Raw genomic sequence first — 18,186 nt, 5'->3', positions numbered from 1 at the left:
TCCCATAGACGGAATCTGTCACTCTCTTCTCCCGCGCTAACGTTACGCAAAGGTTCAAGATTGATGCTTTCGTGATGAATAATTGTAAAATTATACAGTGATCACATATACAATTATACATATTTCACAAATACAATTTCATAACCACTTTTTGATATTTAAATAATATAGATAGCTTTGCAGTATCTAGATTGGCTACAGACTTGGTTTCACTTGCTTATCCGGTAACCATTCTTCTCAATTATGGCGTGACCATTAAAAGGTAAATCTCGACCCATTATTACAACACCAAAACTTTGATATCGCGTAGTCGTATAACCGTACAGAATAAAGTGCACGTTAGTATGAAGTTTCTTTTCGAAAACGACCGCTCCGCCAAATTATCAGTACTCGTACGCTCGTTACGAAACACCTTCTGCAATTGTCGCTCGAGGTATCGTGCGCGGTTTAATGAGCCGCATCAGATAGGTAGTTACAAGGGGACGAGCGTTTGCATTCCTCCGGTTCGTATGGAATTTCTTGAGAAAAATTCATCGTGCCAAACGATGATAGCATACCATCGAGGCCCAGGGTCCGGAGGACGTGCACGTACTCTCCGTGATTCTCTTCCTCGATTCCATGCACCTGCGCGATTACACGTCCCTCTCTGTTTGGCGTGTACGAACACTCCGGACCCTGGGGCCCACGCGCGTAGGTGTACGTGCGTGTGCCACGTAGAAGGTGTTGCGGGTAAACGGTCGACAAACTGGCCGCCAGGCGAGGATAAATGAACGAAATTTCGGCACCTGTGGTACCGAGCCTGACGACACTGAGCCTTGTGATTCATATACAGTGACTCGCAAAATTGATTACACGGTAACATTGTTTCAAGTTTTCTTGAAATGTACAGCTTTCTTAGAACACGTAACACTCGACTAAAATCGCTTTATTTGTTTGTTTACACGTCCTTTGTTACACGTCCTCGATGCTGATGTAATAATTAGTTAATCATGAACTTCAGATCTAGTTTGTAACGATCGAATTATTGTGTAGAGCATTCAATTACAATGCTGATTCAAAGCTTCGCAGTATAAAATAATGGCCTGGTTTATACCGAACAGTTGATACGCGTATTAAGAACTATATTTGTATCAAATTGTTTGGTATCGACTGTAAATGTTGGAGTATCAGAATGGTACGATATCAGACCAAACTAATACACATATTAAATATTCTTGTACACTCTTTATACAGCGAAGCTAGTCGCTCAAAGTGTAATAAAAGGAATCGTTAAAGAATTGAATGCACTTGTTTGTCATAGAATATTGGAAAACAAGTATCAATGGTCGATAAGAGTAATTAGTAGTATTAGGTGAACCGGAAAATAATGTCGTTTTTGCAATTTTAAATACTTGTTTATCATTCACCAGCTCATTGATTTTTATCGATCTGGCATTGACAATTTGCACACTAGATGGTAAAAGGCTATTGATAACGGGAGCGATTATATAATTAATATTTGAAAATAGAAATTTATAAAAAATTTGTTTGAATTTAATGTAAAAGAAACAACATTACTTTCCAGTCCACTTAATACAACAAGTAGTATGCAAAGAATGGGGAAAAAAATAAACTTAGTTAAAAAGCAAATCTCTTCGATAGAATCAAGCGTGGAATAATCCATTCTATACGATCAGGTGAAGTTTACAATGCCATACTAGTAATGAAGCGATTACAAAAAATATTTAATAATACCGACATCAGCTCTGAGGAAGTACAAAGGATTGTTATGACAAACCGGTATAAAAACAAGAACCAATATGAACTTTGTTATACATTTATACATTTAGTGAAAGAAACATAATGATATAGGGGTGTATGATTGCTTTAGGTGTACGTCTCCTTCATCGATTGCATGGATTACATAACGGATGATTATACATACATAGATCGGTCACTACAATCACCAAGCCTAAACCATACTGACAATCTTTGGTGCCGATTAAGGAAAGAACTTGTCGAGTTTATGAATTGAAGTTTCTATGTAAAGAATTATTACATAAAATATATGTTCCATAATAACAATACTTCTTTCAATACGTCTAGCTACATTTCTCATGATCTTTCTATATTGCGTAAGTAACAAGTTATTTGCAATACGTCATAACAAACCCTAGTGATTGGTTCGAAGTATTCTTAAACAGGCATCGATAGTTAGTACGAGGATTCATTACTTAAGGAAACCGTTTAATTTGTATTAAATGATAATTTTAAAGTCCACGTACATTATAATGTACGCATTAGGCTTGAAGAGGTTAAATAGCGTGTCCCGTTAATTAAGCGATTACGTCACTGCTCGATGTTTGGTTCTGCGTGAAATATCGCATGAGGGGAACAGCGGCTCCAATCGGATTCCCTTTTCTCTTTTTGTTCCCCAACGATTTCGATTCGAGAAATATTTCGCCGTGTAGAAGAAATAATTGGGCCAATCTTTCCCCTTGTTGCCGATGCTCGTACGTTCGGCAGGCGTTTATCAGATAAAAATTGGTCGCGCCTCCGTGTCGGCGTCCCCGTTCCCTGGAATCGAGTTGTTTTACGGTGGTCACTCGTCGCCAGTCGAATTTCGAGCGTTTCGTTCGCTCCTTTCGTTAATTAATTACGCGATCGAGATCATTACGCAAAGAGCAGCTCGGACACTGACGTGTGTACGATAAACAGGTGCAACCGGGTTCTTCATCGTCGCTCGATTATCGCACGAGTGTCAGCTGTACGAGGTGAAATACGATTTCTGGGCGTGTCGAAGATTAAGACTGAGAATCAATTCTATTTAAATTCAGTTCAGTTTAAAAAATGAGAATTTTGTAATTGGATTTGCTCGAATCTACGACGGAATATAAACGAACAGGTCTTCTTAACGAATTCAAGTTTTAAACATTTGCATTTTAAAGTTGACCTGGTTCATTGTGTCCCCTGCAGTGAATCCAAATGTTCAGTTATATGTTAATTAGAGATAAATTTCTCTTTTTAAGCTCTTCGAACTACCATTCTAGACATACTTGTACAACAGAAATGTTCTTACCGTTAATTCCTTTCAAAAGATATTCAAATTTCAGACGATTATATATATTTTACAATTGACTCTGGACGATCAAGTTTGTTTTCAATACCTTGCGTGCCTTGGTTCGCATTAATTATTTGCAAATAGTTTAAATCTGCCGTTTTTAGCATATCGGTATTTATTATAGAAAAAACGTATTAATGTAAAAAAGAACAAATCAACGTCACACATTTAAATAAAATCTAGTTGACCGTAAATAGATAGTTAAGCTTTTTAAGAAAGAGAGGTAATAGCCCTTATAGTAAAGTTAGTCTCATCAGTTTTCACGCTAGCACCGCAATCCGATATTCGAAATCAAATTAAAAGATTAAATTACAGTGGTAAACCAATTTGTCAGACGCAATCAATGCACGGACGAATACGTAATTGGAAATTAAATGAAACTATTGCACGAATTTCAAATGAAATAAAACGTTAATTATAAATTTCTGGGTAAAACATCGTATGCTCGATGCTTGTTTATTTCAACTATTCGAATGAAAAAGGTGGTAAGAACACATTCTGTTCTATATTTTCGAGGTAAGTATAAAATCCATTTATTGTGTTTTAATCGTAATGTATAGTTTTATCAATTGCCGATCAAACATCAGTAAAACACGGACAAAGTACTAACTTATATTTGTAACGTAATTAATGAGTTACTAGTCATAAGAAACAAATACTAAATGTTTTCGGCCCTTAAGGCTTTTGAATCCTCTCTAAAATTCACAAATATTTCTTCAAATAATCTATTTTCCTGTAAATTAAAAATAATACAAAATTATAAAGAATAGAATGTTAGACAAGCCTCACTATTTCCATAAGTTGTTGTTCCATAATTATTGCTGATTTGTTCGTAAATTTAGTTCGTAGAATCATAAATTTTAACAATATAATTTCAAATATAAATGACTAATAAATTGTTTCACAATGGTCTATTTTCCTCTACTGTGGACGTATGTTATCTATTTTTACGTTATTAAAAAATTAATTGTCATTTCAAATAATCTTTGTGACAGAAACCACAACTCAAGAATTAGCATACGTTTATTGTTTGCTAGTCCGAACTAACGAACATATTACAAAAATTTATCAAAATCAAAACAAACATGTCAGTATATTATTTTTGTAGTTTCCTGAAATTAGCGTCCCAAAACTCTGAACTAATAATTTTTAGGAATACTACTAGATTAACTTCTAATTAATCATTCTCTTTTAGTAATTAATCTATTAATTTTACAGAATCCAAGAACACTCCTATACTATTATACATTACTAAATACTAATTCACAGGTAAATCTTCAAATTCCCCTGTTTTTAATCGGAAACAAGCCAAACACAGCGGCCAAAAAATTTCCAACAAGATAAGGTGAGCAACGTCGCTTCTCTCTGAGCGATTCGTCAGTCAGCCACGGTGAGTCCGTCAGTAAAGTCGAGAGTACGTGCCAGTAGCACCTGTAAGGGATACCGAAAGACGCCATACCCTGGTCGACCGTCAGCGGCCCTTTTATTTCCACGTTCGTCGTTTGCCTCGTCCCACAGCAGTTTCGCTCGATTTTCTCCTGGTTCTCTTCTCTTCTCTTCTCTTCTCTTCTCTTCTCTTCTCTTCTCTTCTCTTCTCTTCTCTTCTCTTCTCCTTTTCGCTTCTTCCCCTCCATCTCCGTATTCGGGGAGGCCGCCAACCTCCAACAGACGTCTGACATCCGACTCGAGGTGCATCGCGGAGGAAGGGCGACGGTGGAAGGACGAGCTTACACGGGGCTGAACGAGAAACCGGGCGGAAGATCGGTATCGCGATCTTGTTGGGCCGAATGAAGAAATGTAAACGGCAATTAAACATTTTATTGATATGCTTATGTCGTGTACGGACGTCTGTTTCTCTTCCGCAGCCCTTCCAGGTTGCCCTCGTCCCTCAACCGTAGGGGGGCAGACTAAAAGACGATCAAAGTAACCCACACGTAGCAGAGCATCGTGGTCCTGTATACAAGATTGTTCTTCGACCAAGTTCTCTGTTGTCGAGGGCCTAGTTCGCTGTTTTTAGCTAATCCCCCTTGGTGAGATCGGAGAGATCAAGATAGAATCAATTTCGCGTCGACGACGCGACTCAGAAACACTAATCCGAAGGAAGAGGATTTCCTGGAAGCGTGGACTAAATGGTACGAGTACCGTCAGCCCTAGGAATTAGCGAAAAACCCCCAGGACCGATTAGCAGATTAGTGTTTTATTTGCATAATGAATGCAAAATCAAAATTTCTAGCAACATTAATTCTAATAATAGAATGCGTATTATAGTGTTTAGTGTATACATGAGAAGATGAGACCGGGAGGAATCCGGAATATGTACTTGAGTAACCCTTGGATTTCGTTGCTTTATTCACTGTACGATGATTGGTCTTAAAAGAGTTTGAATCGATTAACTTTCTGAGCTTTCAGTATTTGTATATTACGTTTGTTAGTCTAATTAATAAGCTCCTGAGCGAAACATTTATTTGGAATCACTTCCCATATGATAATTAATCTGGTGTAGTGGACGCATGACATCGAGAGCGTATAATATATGTAGTTACTAATTGTAAAATAGGTTTGGCGCTTACTAAAATCAGTACTGACACCATTCACGAATCTACATGTTTCTATTAATTTATAGACATGATGTTGTAGAAGAAGATGAACGAAGTATCAAAAATTACATCAAGAATATTCCATGATATTTATTACATTGAAATAAAAATAAATACAAGTGTTATGTCAGAGTCTCGTTACACTGGCCTTGAACATGCCCAGTTCCATCTCATCGACTCTGTATCAAGATTCAAACATACCACTATGATTTCATATCCAACTTTATGAAACAATTCACTCAGCAACATACAACTGTGTATATGCTTAGTATAAACTGTTCTCCAATCAACAGTTATCTTATTACACAGAATCCATTTCACGGGAGACTCGTCATTACGCAACCCCTACCTTCTATACGATTAATCGCTCACACATCGGCGTCCGGAGACTAGACGTTTGTTTTAGAAAACAATGGCCGCGAAATTGCCAACCATCGCGTTGCAAATCGGCGAATAAACGCGCGCGTTGCCAGTTAGCTGAAGGTCAGTCCGAGGATAACAACAATGGAACGAAAAATCGGTAAAATGCCAACGCGGCAGCGGCTCGGCGTAATTGGAGGATGAACTTTCCGCGGAATAATTAGACGTTGCCACCTTGGGTAACCGCGAAGATGCAAAGCACCAAGGTAGGAACCGTGAAGGGTGACCAGATATACTTACACGGTTGCGTGTTTGACTAAAACGCAGCGTAAAGTGTGCTCGCAGGTGAAAGAGAGTGCACGGGTACCGGTGAACGAGTAACCCAAATGGGTTCGTTTTCATCCCCCTTTTCTTCGTGGCGACACGGAGAAGAGCTCAGGACGAGGGTACCTCGACTCGAGACCGACTCGCACCGCGCGCGAAGTAAATATGACTTATACTGCTTTTCCCGCCCACCATGGAGTAATCGCAGCTGCCACGCCCTTTTCTGTACATGGCTACCGTATATATACGGCTCGAGACGTTTCAATTAACGAATTTCGCGCGAACTTTCCATTCTGTTCCCTTGGACCTGTCTGTGCGTGTGCACCAAAGGCGGGGGCGGGCGCGAACGGAAGTGGCGGACCAGACGTTGTTTGACTTTCCTCGTTGACTTTTCTTTTTGTGCCACTCCGCTGACTCCCGCTAAATTTAATTCATTAATACCGGCTCCTCGACTCTGATTCCGTGCCTCCCGTCTGCGTTTTACTTTGTAACTTCAGTTTCGCGCGAGAAGAACAATTGTCGCGGTCGCTGCCTCGACGACGAATCGTGGAATACGATGTGAAGATGAATCTTGAGAGTCGAGTGCGACGACTCCTGAGGATTAGACTCTAGCCGAAAGTATGGTTGAATCCGTAGGCCTCGATAAAGGTGATCCTTGAATTGTGGAATACGATGATAATCTTATAGTTCATGTGAAGAACTGTGATACTTTGTCGTCGGATCACGACGAGGGTTTTCAAATTTTACAAAAGGAAATGTTACAACGATAATCATCGAGTATGACCTTTAAATTTCAAAGTCTTTTAGCGATGCCTTTCTGAATCGTATAACTGAGCGGTAATAATATTCTATAATTCAATAATACCTTATATGCCCGATAACGAACATCATAATTCTAAAGTATTACACCATTAATCTTACAAATTTTAGAACACGGTAACAACAATCGAATCCAAGAACCTTGTAGCAAAACTTTATAATCATGAAACCTTACGTTAATATTAGGTCGTCCCATAAGTTCATGCCACTTATTCTTGCGCTACTCAAATTAATAGACGAAACATACCATTAGGTGTTATAAGAAAAGGTAATTCCCTAGTTTTACAATATTTTCCGCCCTTCTAACATAATCATTACGCAGTCACTATAAAATTTCTTTAGTTTTTTAATTAAATATTGGCTCAGTCTGCAGCACGAACTTATGGGATGATCTAATAGTTTTGAAATTATTGCTTGTTTGCAATAAATGTTCGGATATTATTAAAAAAACTATAAAAACATTACATATTTAATACACTAAATAGTGGATAACACGTAGGCTACAGCAATAATATAGAACCGATGATACACTAATCTGAAATGGAATATGTACATGCATGTATATATGTACAATATTAATATTAGTGAAGATTTTCACATCTATTGATCTCTATTGATATCTATTGATTGATTTATGGGAAGACAATTTCTAATTTGGGAAAACTATAAACTTCGCGAAAGGCCTCTACACTCTTTTGAATGCAAGTTTTAGATTGGCTGAGTGAAGTTCTTCCTGCTTCCTTTTGGAGGTTTTTCGAGAGGGTTGGGAAAATGTTATAAAATGGAAGTAAAAAATAGTCTAAACGTTTCTTGGCTTTCATGCATACTGTCAACCTGTTGACAAGCTGCAAAATCCTATCATTTTGTTTCGATAACCTTTGAATCATACGCTGCTGGATTCTGTGGTACCTGATAGAAACGATTACAAACCTTCGCATCAGTAGCTTCCGAATTTTAGAATTTATACATCAAAAATTTGATTTCTATACCGTCTTAATCTTCGACGCCAGCACTCCCATCTTCCAATCCTGCAATTTGATAATAAAAGATTTTCGAACATTCTTGTTGGTAGTAACAACAACAATAAAACACCCCAGCGACCATCTTCGAATCCTAAAAGTCCATAAGTGTACCTCCAATTCACGAGTCACCTCGGAACACCTTCGGAAGAGCAAAATAATTGCCTGGCGGTTCCACTGGACAGTTCCCCGGGAGATCGACCACCGCATTCAGTTAAGCCCATAACATTCGTCGATCCGTATCGCTCGTTATCGGACCCGCACGATCCGCGAATGGAGCATTACGCGCGATCCCGTCACTCCAAAAAAATATTACAGAGTTGATTAAGATCGAGAACCCCTTTACCCAGCATAATTGAGACGTGCCGGGTCCGGAATCATGGTCGAGATTTCAGATTTTGTCCCCGCCGTGGGCGATGCATCCCGGAAAGTATTAACGTAATGCCATCGTAAATAAGAACCTATACACGTTGGCACCCGTGTACGCAACTTTGAAACCGGTGGAATGCATGAATACACACGTTCGACCATCGAATTTACACTACCGCGTACGTATATCGCCACCCTTGTGGCCACTTGAATACGCATATTCAGAGGAAATCAAAAGCGTGTCTGCACTGACACGCGTATATTTCACGTGCACGCACACCTAAGCAAGTCGAAGGTAACACACCAGGGACACCACCACGCGGTCAAATCCAATATTTGGGGTGCGGAGGTTTTCACGGGCCACTGGCAGGTGTGTCGTATCGGAGCGCTCACGCACATGCGTCGCGGCAACGGGCGTGTGCACGCCGTGTTGTACAAGCTTGGCCCAGGGCCAGACGAAAACGTTATTTTTATCTTTTGCGTTAGCAAAAGCCCATAAATATCCGTTAAGGTGTTAAGTTACCACCCATGGTACGCGCAGCTTCGTTCCAACGGCCCAACTGGCTAGTGTTCATCCACACATCCGTGGGACAGGGTGGCGGTCATCGTGCGTGAGTGTATATATCGACTGCTAATCTGCGGTGGCATCGATGGTAGCCGAAAGTCGATTGGTACGCTCGTAATTCGTCGCGGGACCGGGATCGCACCTGCGAGAACGTTATCGCCCTCGCGGTCCCCCCGCCAATCCCATTCGGAGAGACTTTCCGAGTGAAACGGGCTTCCTGGCCGTGATAAAAAGTACGAGGTCCCCGTTTGTAAACCCCTTAATGGGGACACGATCGCATTTACTGTCTCCCGGAGAGACAAATTCCGGCCGACGAGGTACAAATGGAGCTCCAGGAACGCTCGAACGCGCCGCGTCTAAGAATTCACCGACAGTTTCGAATACTTGTCCCAAGGTGTAAGATGAACGTCTGCGGCAGTGGTTCTTAACCTTTTTGAGCTCGAATTGGCGGAGAAGAAGATTTATAATTAACCTTCTGTACTCGGATATCCCCTTTGAGGAAATTTCGTAGTTTAAACTTTGTTAACAATTGCGCAGGATAATTTTATGCGAACGTAAATTGTCAGAAACGCATGATTTCCCGGTATTGTCAAAAACAAGACGGAAACACAGATTTTTTGATCGAAGTGTAAGTAAAGAACTTTCGCAATACGTTTGGTAGGTCTTTTCGAATGGAAAATATCCTGTCCACTACGACTTCAAATCTATTAGCAAGTTACATTAGAACTTGGATGTTCCGCGTGTATTTATAGCGATATTAGCATTTTTACCCATGTCTGCTTCCTTATTGCATTGTATCGTCACGTAGGCATGTCTACATATAGTTGTTGAAACTGGTAGCGTTCAATCTGTAATCACGGTTCTATTCGTTGTTGTTGCCACTGGATGTTTAATATGTGATTTCTCGTGTTATCGCTCGTATATCGGTTGCACGAGCCGGTTTCGTGTTTCCAGACATGCCTAGCTGCGTATCTTTCACTACATAGTACATTAGTTAAAATGTAGAGACGGATTGAGCATCCTAGGGGTATTGTACGTCTTTATCAATTACTACGGTAGACGCAAATTCACCAGTTTGTTCGGATTCTGGAGTAGATTTCACGTTTAGCTGTTCTGCTCTTTCGTTTTTCGTCTCTTCGTACGAACCTGAAGAGACGTTCTTTGTATCTTATCCATGGAGACATACTAGTAGCATTATTTGTGGTGACGATAGTTGTAGCGATTAACCAGTATAGCTTGTATTCCTACACCAGATATCTAGATGATACGGACCTTCTAATACTTTTTTGGTTCAAAATCTCTCGTGGGACATCATATGAAGTTACACTACATTCTAAAAGTATGAGAGCGTCTTGTTGCTTGTACACCTGGTGAAACGGACAAATTAATATTAATTTTGTGACATTTATTTTATTTGATCTGTATCAAATGTAATTACCCACCTATTGTTGCGCTATGAACATTTTTGGGTATTTCGTTCAAATAGCGTAACACAGTTTGCGATACCTTAATTGCTTTAGCGTTTCCAGTACGTTATAAACAATTCCTCAGATACACGAGGACATTGTTGTTTTCACGTTATTTATACATATTCAAAAGGATCAATTGCAGTATCTTATGCTAACATTTCTCAGACTATTAGAGATCAAAGATGATAAACATTCATTCTAAACGAACAAGCACAGTACGTACATACAAACTGTTCTTGCGTTTCCAAAGAAGTTTAAGAATCCCTTTAATTCCATAATAAACAAGCGATTTGTTAAACAACATAAGTTACTATGTAAAAGTGCAGAACCCAAAATTATTTTCCACGCAGTTTCACTAATCGGTAGGTAAGCATTTTACGCATTAAGCGAGGCTTAGCCTCATTTTACTTTTAATTTGTGATGTAAGTAATCGAAGACTACAGCAAACCCCTACTGATAATAGCACTCTCACTTTATTCCAGTACTTAACTCCACGAAATGAACTACAAAGTCTCTTTACTCGTCGAGTATATCACTTGAGTGTAGAAATTGCACACCTCGAGCCTCTTAAAATTCAAGTTGCTCAAGGACAAATCGAGTGTCCCCGATCTAGGTGTCCCGAGGCAAGAGTCCGTGACGTTTTCGCACGATTCGGTAGTGCCCGATTTGCTAAACGTACTCCAGGCGGATCTTCCTCGTCCACTTCATCGTTGTGAGATTATCTCCGCTTACCCGCCATAGATCTAATACCGTTATCTGTAATGCTCTGTTATCTTGTATCATTTGGCCACGGTGGATCTCTTCAAAGGTTACGAGCTCACGGCACGGGAGCCCACCGATTCACGGTTTCTAATGCCTCCACGATGGTACGATGGTATCCTTACTCTTACGACTATTATTAGGCTGGCTGCTACGGTAACTTGCCGCGGAGGATTGTTTTTAATGCGGTCAACCTCGATCTATTTACCGAGTACAGAAAGCTGACTGTTGCGGCTGTTGCATTGGGGTAGTTGTTTAAGGTGTTATAGATCTTCAGATGTTTTGCATTTTATAAGTACTCAAGGAATACGTTTATACACCCCACGGATGTTCCTTTGTTGTTTGTTCGGATTGTTCGTAGAAATATTAACACATCTGACTAATTGTAAGATATCCTTTTGTCTTGCAATCGATTAATCATCAGGTTCTTCATTATTTACATTATTCTTCATTATCTACCATTATTTACATAAAAGTTTTGGTAAAAGATAATGTGATACATAAATACAATAGAGCGATGAATTAATAGGATGCTCGATGTAACGCCTTCTTTTCGTTTTCATTGTGAGAACTAAGAATCTAACGTATGCAGTAATGCTTCATTTGGGTATACGTGGCTACGTGCTAATTTAGTGAATCATACTTAACCACCGAAATATTGTAACTATTGGAAGTTAGTTTTACGAACATGCTACATGCGTTCGAATGATCACGTTTCCGCGTCGGCTGTTGCAGTTTTAATCAATTTGGGCCTGAAATTTGGTTTACATTATGGCACGAGTCGAACTGTTGCTTCTGGCAAATGATTACCGTGTATCGTGTGTCGTGCTACAATGTTTGACATCAAGGGTTCGTGTTACGTGACGTTACATGCGACAGAGTATCGAACAGCGCAACCTAAACGTGCCAATGTTCCGAATTTATGCCACCTTGTTCCGCGGTCATTCGTAACGCCGATATTGCGACTGAAACGTAATCAACCGCGGTTATTCAACATCGGTTCTAAACATAGCTTCGTGAGCAAGTAAGTACATACTTTATTCCATCTACCGTTAACGAATACCATATTCTATCAAGCGGAGTATATCACGTACTGGCGTCATTTTCTTCGACCCTCTGGAACGCATACGGCTAAACTTAACCATTCTCGTAAGAAATACAACAACAATATCACCGTAAGGCTAACCAACATTGCTAAGACGAGCAAAGAAACATTCCTTTAAAAAACCGTAAACACTCATCGCACGAGTTTGCTAAACATCTAAAATCATAGTTCACAAGCGTCGTTTTCTCATATGTAAGCACTCATCGGAAGGGATAATCAGGCCCGATGCGTCGTTCGTTTCTTGGCGCAGGCAATTATTCCAACGTGGATACGAAGCAGCGAGCAAGTAGTATCTATTAATTCCCTAGACAACATTGTAGCTTAAAGATGGACCGTGTATAATTCGACGCAGTGATAATAAGTCTTCGCAGGCCACGTTATTCCGCATCGACTCGTTCATCATGTGGGCACGTGAATTATCACGTACGCGCGTCGAGGATAGGTTCAGAAATAACGATTCGACAGGATCTCGCCTCTTTGCGCACTTTACTTTCCAGTATCTCATCTCCTTCAGTAAATGAATCTTTACTTCGTATGATGCCGCAAACGATATGCAATAATGACGCTAATCAAAATAAAATAAAACGAAAGGAAATAAAACAAAAATCTATAAGATTAAAATATCAAGCCAGATATTAATTCTAAGGTATTATCTACATCTACGTACACATGTGTCATCTATGGGTTATATTACACCGTTCACGATAGTTTGAAGGCTTTGTTTTCCAATGTACTTAATCTTTATACTTTATATATTCTTTTTGTAGATATCTGGACTGGCTTCTAAATTGACCATAAACTCTACTTACTTTCCAAGAAAATAAAGTAACCGAAGATGAAATTCAGCAATAGCGTTAGAGCCTATCAACTCTGAGAGTGGCCTTACGCCCTCGCTCGCACTCTTTCGTCTTTGAGAATGATGTTTACAGTATCGCAATGTCTGCTGTGAAATGTTCATTGAAATCACGTCTTGAAATTCTCTCCCTGGGTCCTAGAGAGGATGAGACGGATGCGGCTGAAGGCAAAACGGAACAATCGATGATGGCGAACCGTCATGGATGTACCGAGCTCGATGGACGTCACTTCGTTCCGAGGTCTTTGTGGGGTTCCTCATGACCACGCGGAGACGTGACCTCGGTCGCCACACAGGCGGCGAGAAAAAGTTTACCGATGGATATCTTAATACCTCTCTGTGTGTATGAGGCTCTTGGAATGTCGCGGTTCGTTGCGGCCTCGAATCAGGGTTGACTGCATTTGTGAGTTTCAAAAAGTCCAAGGGTTGCTGCGATGCTCCAAAACTTTAAAAACCTGGCGGAATGCACTGAGTCTTCCCATTGCGATTTTAGAAGGAAGTTGTATGCGTGGTTCCATTCACCCCTTGCTTTACGATTCAATTCGTTGCTTTGTATGCCACGAATAGGCACCGAATATCACAGTTGAAGGGACAAAACGTCCAATGTGTTTCTGCTCAGTGGTTAGAAATGAAATGAACTGTGACCAAAACTTTTCAGGCAATTATTCTTTCCAAGAATATCAAATATTCGTTTTGAACCATATTTTGTATCGCGAGTACGATTTGTGTTTGATATGATTGACCGGTAATGTGTGCTACTCGATATTATAAGGCAAAAGGTTATTCCGATCACGTAGAATATTTTTTCGGTAAAATTCCAGAATAGTTTGCGTAGAGGATCAAGACTCGAAGGGAAGCTGGAATTTTGGATAAGATGAAGATGATGTTTGAACGGATTAAAGCAAAATTGAATCCGAATTTTTTGGTGATAGAAGGACAACAATTTGGAAGATTATACAAAATTAAACTCAGCGACAGACTAATACAGAGTATCTATCACTGATAAAATCAATAATGAGTCACGTGGATCCACGAGACTATTGACATACATGAATTCTTTAGAACAATGTTATCTATACAAGGGATTTACACTTACTGTGAGGCAAAGAATTAAGAAGATGACGTTCATTTTGATAGTAGGCGTGAAATCTGGTATGAAGCTTTTGGCGAGAATGAAGCAATTGCTGATAGATTATGATTGAGCGTGAATAACTCAGTGGACGACGGAACCTCTTTTAATATTACGTATGGAACATCTAAAAGTCGATATCAAATAAACGAGACAAACAACGGAACACCTACCGACCTAGAATTTCCACGATACCTTGATCTATACTCTTTACATAATTTAAAGAAGTGAAAATGGCCTAGATCTACTTCCAACACGTGTACAACATAAGACTGCACCTGCATCAGTAGAAGAGCTTGACATTGATGGATGAGATACTTCCCTCCAAGTCATAATTCTCCATCCAATTGCATTTGCAGCTATTGTATTTAGCAGATTGATTGCCGATAAAAGAAAATTGAATTTCTAACGAATCTAGAACGAAACGCCATACATCTCGGGCTATTTACAAGTGTCACTTTTTGAGAAAAAATTATTAGTACCTAATTCTATTAATACATTGAATTTAAAGAAATGACTTTGGGAGAAGTACCTAAAAGTAGCATCAAGCTTCGAAGAATGTTTCAACGCAAAGTTGTATAACAAGTAGCATGAATTCATCTCAAGACTACATACTTCAAAGAAAAGAGCAAACAAAGGTCTATAACTTACTAAATCCTCCTAGCTAAATATTTTCGTTTCGACTCGATCCTTTCGCGTCATTTACAGAACACCGCATCATCCGAATTTTGAAACTCCATTTCCCTAAAGTTCGATAAAGACAGAAATGACTAGCCTAAAGGGCCCACTAAAATATAGACACACGCGTATCAAATTTTGAGACTTTTGGTAAAAAAGTCCAAATAAAGAACCAAATCCTGCCAAAAACAAATGGTACACGGTCCAAGGTGTCGTTGGACTCGAAGCGAACGACTTTTATACAAACGACACGCAGAAATTATTCCTAAGAACGAAAAAAGCGGTGCACGCTTCGCGCGTTTGATTTTTTCTATCTATCACACGGCAGTGTTGCTTCTTTTGAACCGCGCCGCTGCCGAATGCGTTATTATCGCGACGATCTCGATCGGATCGCTTTGGCGTCCTTGTTCGTGGCCCACCCTTCTCTCTACCCTCTTTCCAGCCGTTTCTCTCGCTTCAGCTCCGGAGGCAGCCCTGAAAATCGTCGGGGAACTTAAAGCACCTCGTGCGAACGCGGGATCGTTTGGACGACAGCGGTTCGAAACGAATCGATGAAAAATAACACCTGTCCCGCTCTGGCTGCCAAGATCGTAAACGCAGCTCGATATATATACACGGACGGGCTAGAGGGGTTCCCGTAGCACCGAGAGAGATCCGTACCGAGAAAGAGGCTGGAGAAACGCGAACCAACCGCGGCACCCCGCGTACGTGTTACACGCACGACGTTGGGTAACGGAGAGCGTCTCAGTTAGCAGCGAGCTCGGTTTGGTTTATAGCCGTGCGTCCGATGACAATGTCCACGCGGCTTTAAATCTCCCCCTTTTCGCCCCCTACCCGGCCGACCCTGCTGGACCGCAGCGAGCTTTCTTTTTTGCCTTTGCATTATATCATATTCCATCCCTTCCGTCGCGCGTTCCTCCGGGTTGCGACGCCGTGCTCCGCCTCCTTCACCTCAGCCTTTTTCCTTCTTCTCCTCTCCTCCTCCTCCTCCTCCTCCTCTTCTTCTTCTTCTTCTTCTTCTTCTTCCTCTTCTTCTTTCCTTTCCACCGCCGCGGTTCGTCCTGCTTCTGCTGCATCGCCTTCTTTTTTAACCCTTTTCGCTGCCCCCTTCGCTGTGTTACTTTATGCGTGCCGGTGTCCCCCTCCGGGCGATCCCTGCCGCGTATAACTCGCTGCGCGAAGGGACCATGGCGCGCCGGCGTGGAGAACGAATGTTTATGCACTGATAACTGACAGCACCCTGGCGCGGGAAGTCGGTACCGATCTCCTCTTCTGGGATTCACCGCTGAGAACGGCTGCGGGTCCTGGGAGACCGAGCTTTGTTCCGGGGCACTCCAAATCACGTGAATTTTTAATGGGTTACCACCGTAGTTCTCGAGACTTGTTGCTCGCTGACCACAGTTCGTCGATCGTACCGATTTGTGCGACTATTAGCCAAGGAGAACGACGTTTGATCATGGGAATAGGTGTATCCTCTTGGTAACACGAATTCTGTCTCAGACATCGGAAGTAACGGTAGATGGAACCACGATTATTGCGGAAAGATGGAACTATTAAATCTTGGAATAATCAACGTAAACGATCCAACGAGGAGGTCGCTAATACGTTATTTTTTTACTTCTTGTTGTCGCTACTATCGTAGATGAACGTCACGATGCAACTAGAAGAGTACCAAGTATAACTAGCACTGTTAGACTTTGGCTGTGGTTTGTACCACTTAACGCAAGCCATCCATTTTGTGCGATGAGCTAATGGAAGGTGGTCTGCCCTGACTTATGTTCAAACAGGATCCTCTGATAAAATCTTCTAATTGGCGAACGACGCATCGAGTGGTCCGTTGGACTCTCTAACTCTACACTCGAACGGGTAATTGGGCTCTAGAAGGGAACTCCATCGATACTCAGACCTAACTCTCGCGTTGCCGAGAGACATTCTATCGCACGAGCCTCTTCCAGGGTAAACGACCGCGACGAATGTCCACGAAAATCGGATTTCCTCTCCGTCGTGAATCACTCCCCCGCTAAAGACGCCTCCTCGGCGCTTGGCGAGAGAAGGCCGCGAGAAAGGCACGGTCGCGCACCCATTTTACGATCGCGATCCGTTAATTCAACGGTCTCGAGGCGCTGCTCGCCAGGAGATTTACGGTGGTGCTTGGAGTCCTGCCCCGTGGATGAGCCTACGACCCCTCTCCTTTCTCTCTCTCTCTTTGCTCCTCGTCCTGGTCCCTGGTCCTGGTGGGCTCTCTCCATCGTCCTGGCCGACACATCGTCAAATCTGGTCTGCCTCGTTTCGGGCCGACAAGGCTTCTCTCCGTCTAGTATGACAAATGTTATCCCTGACAGTAAACGTCACTAGTTTAGGTGCGATGATTCACGGCCTCCTGGGCATAAGCGGGCGCGAAAACCCCGAAGGGCCTGGCCAAAGCCGTGCGCGGGCTTATTTTATTTGCGGCTTAATTTTATGTGCTCCTCCGGATGCCTCTCGCGCCGCCTCGGTGCATTATGCACACTCGTTGCGAGATTGAGGTGCGCGAGGCCAGGGAGAACCAGTCGCCGCGATCGTTGCCGGTGACACCGGTCAAACGGGATTTATCGTCGCTCCTCTTGTTAGTTTTGATGCTAGAAACCCCTCGACGAGCTCTATTCTCCCGGCCAGGATGTCGCGTGGGTGGACGGAGACATTGTTCGCGGAAAGTTTCGTCCACGCGTTAATCGTGGGTAGACAGAGGCTGGAGAGAGCAGTTACTCTTGGGTGCTACGAAAATTGAAAAGTTTCTGCCATTAAGAGACGCTGAACACCGGTGTTCAGATTGAGACGCTTTCATAGGAGTCCTATTAAAGAAGATGTAACGCGAGGGAATACAGAGTGAAGCCAGGAAGTCCTGTCGCGAAATTTATGAGGCGTAGTCCGCGCGTTCAAAACGAAAGAGGAGTTCGTGATAACTACTGGTGTTGGAACTATTTCTCTTTGAGATGCAGCCCTTTGTGGTTCGACACTACTTATTTGTAATGTTTGAATGCATTGGATTTCACGCAGAATC

Source organism: Hylaeus anthracinus, unplaced genomic scaffold (assembly GCF_026225885.1).
Source record: "Hylaeus anthracinus isolate JK02 unplaced genomic scaffold, UHH_iyHylAnth1.0_haploid 12001, whole genome shotgun sequence".
NCBI lineage: Eukaryota > Metazoa > Arthropoda > Insecta > Hymenoptera > Colletidae > Hylaeus > Hylaeus anthracinus.
This window is presented reverse-complemented; position numbering follows the sequence as displayed.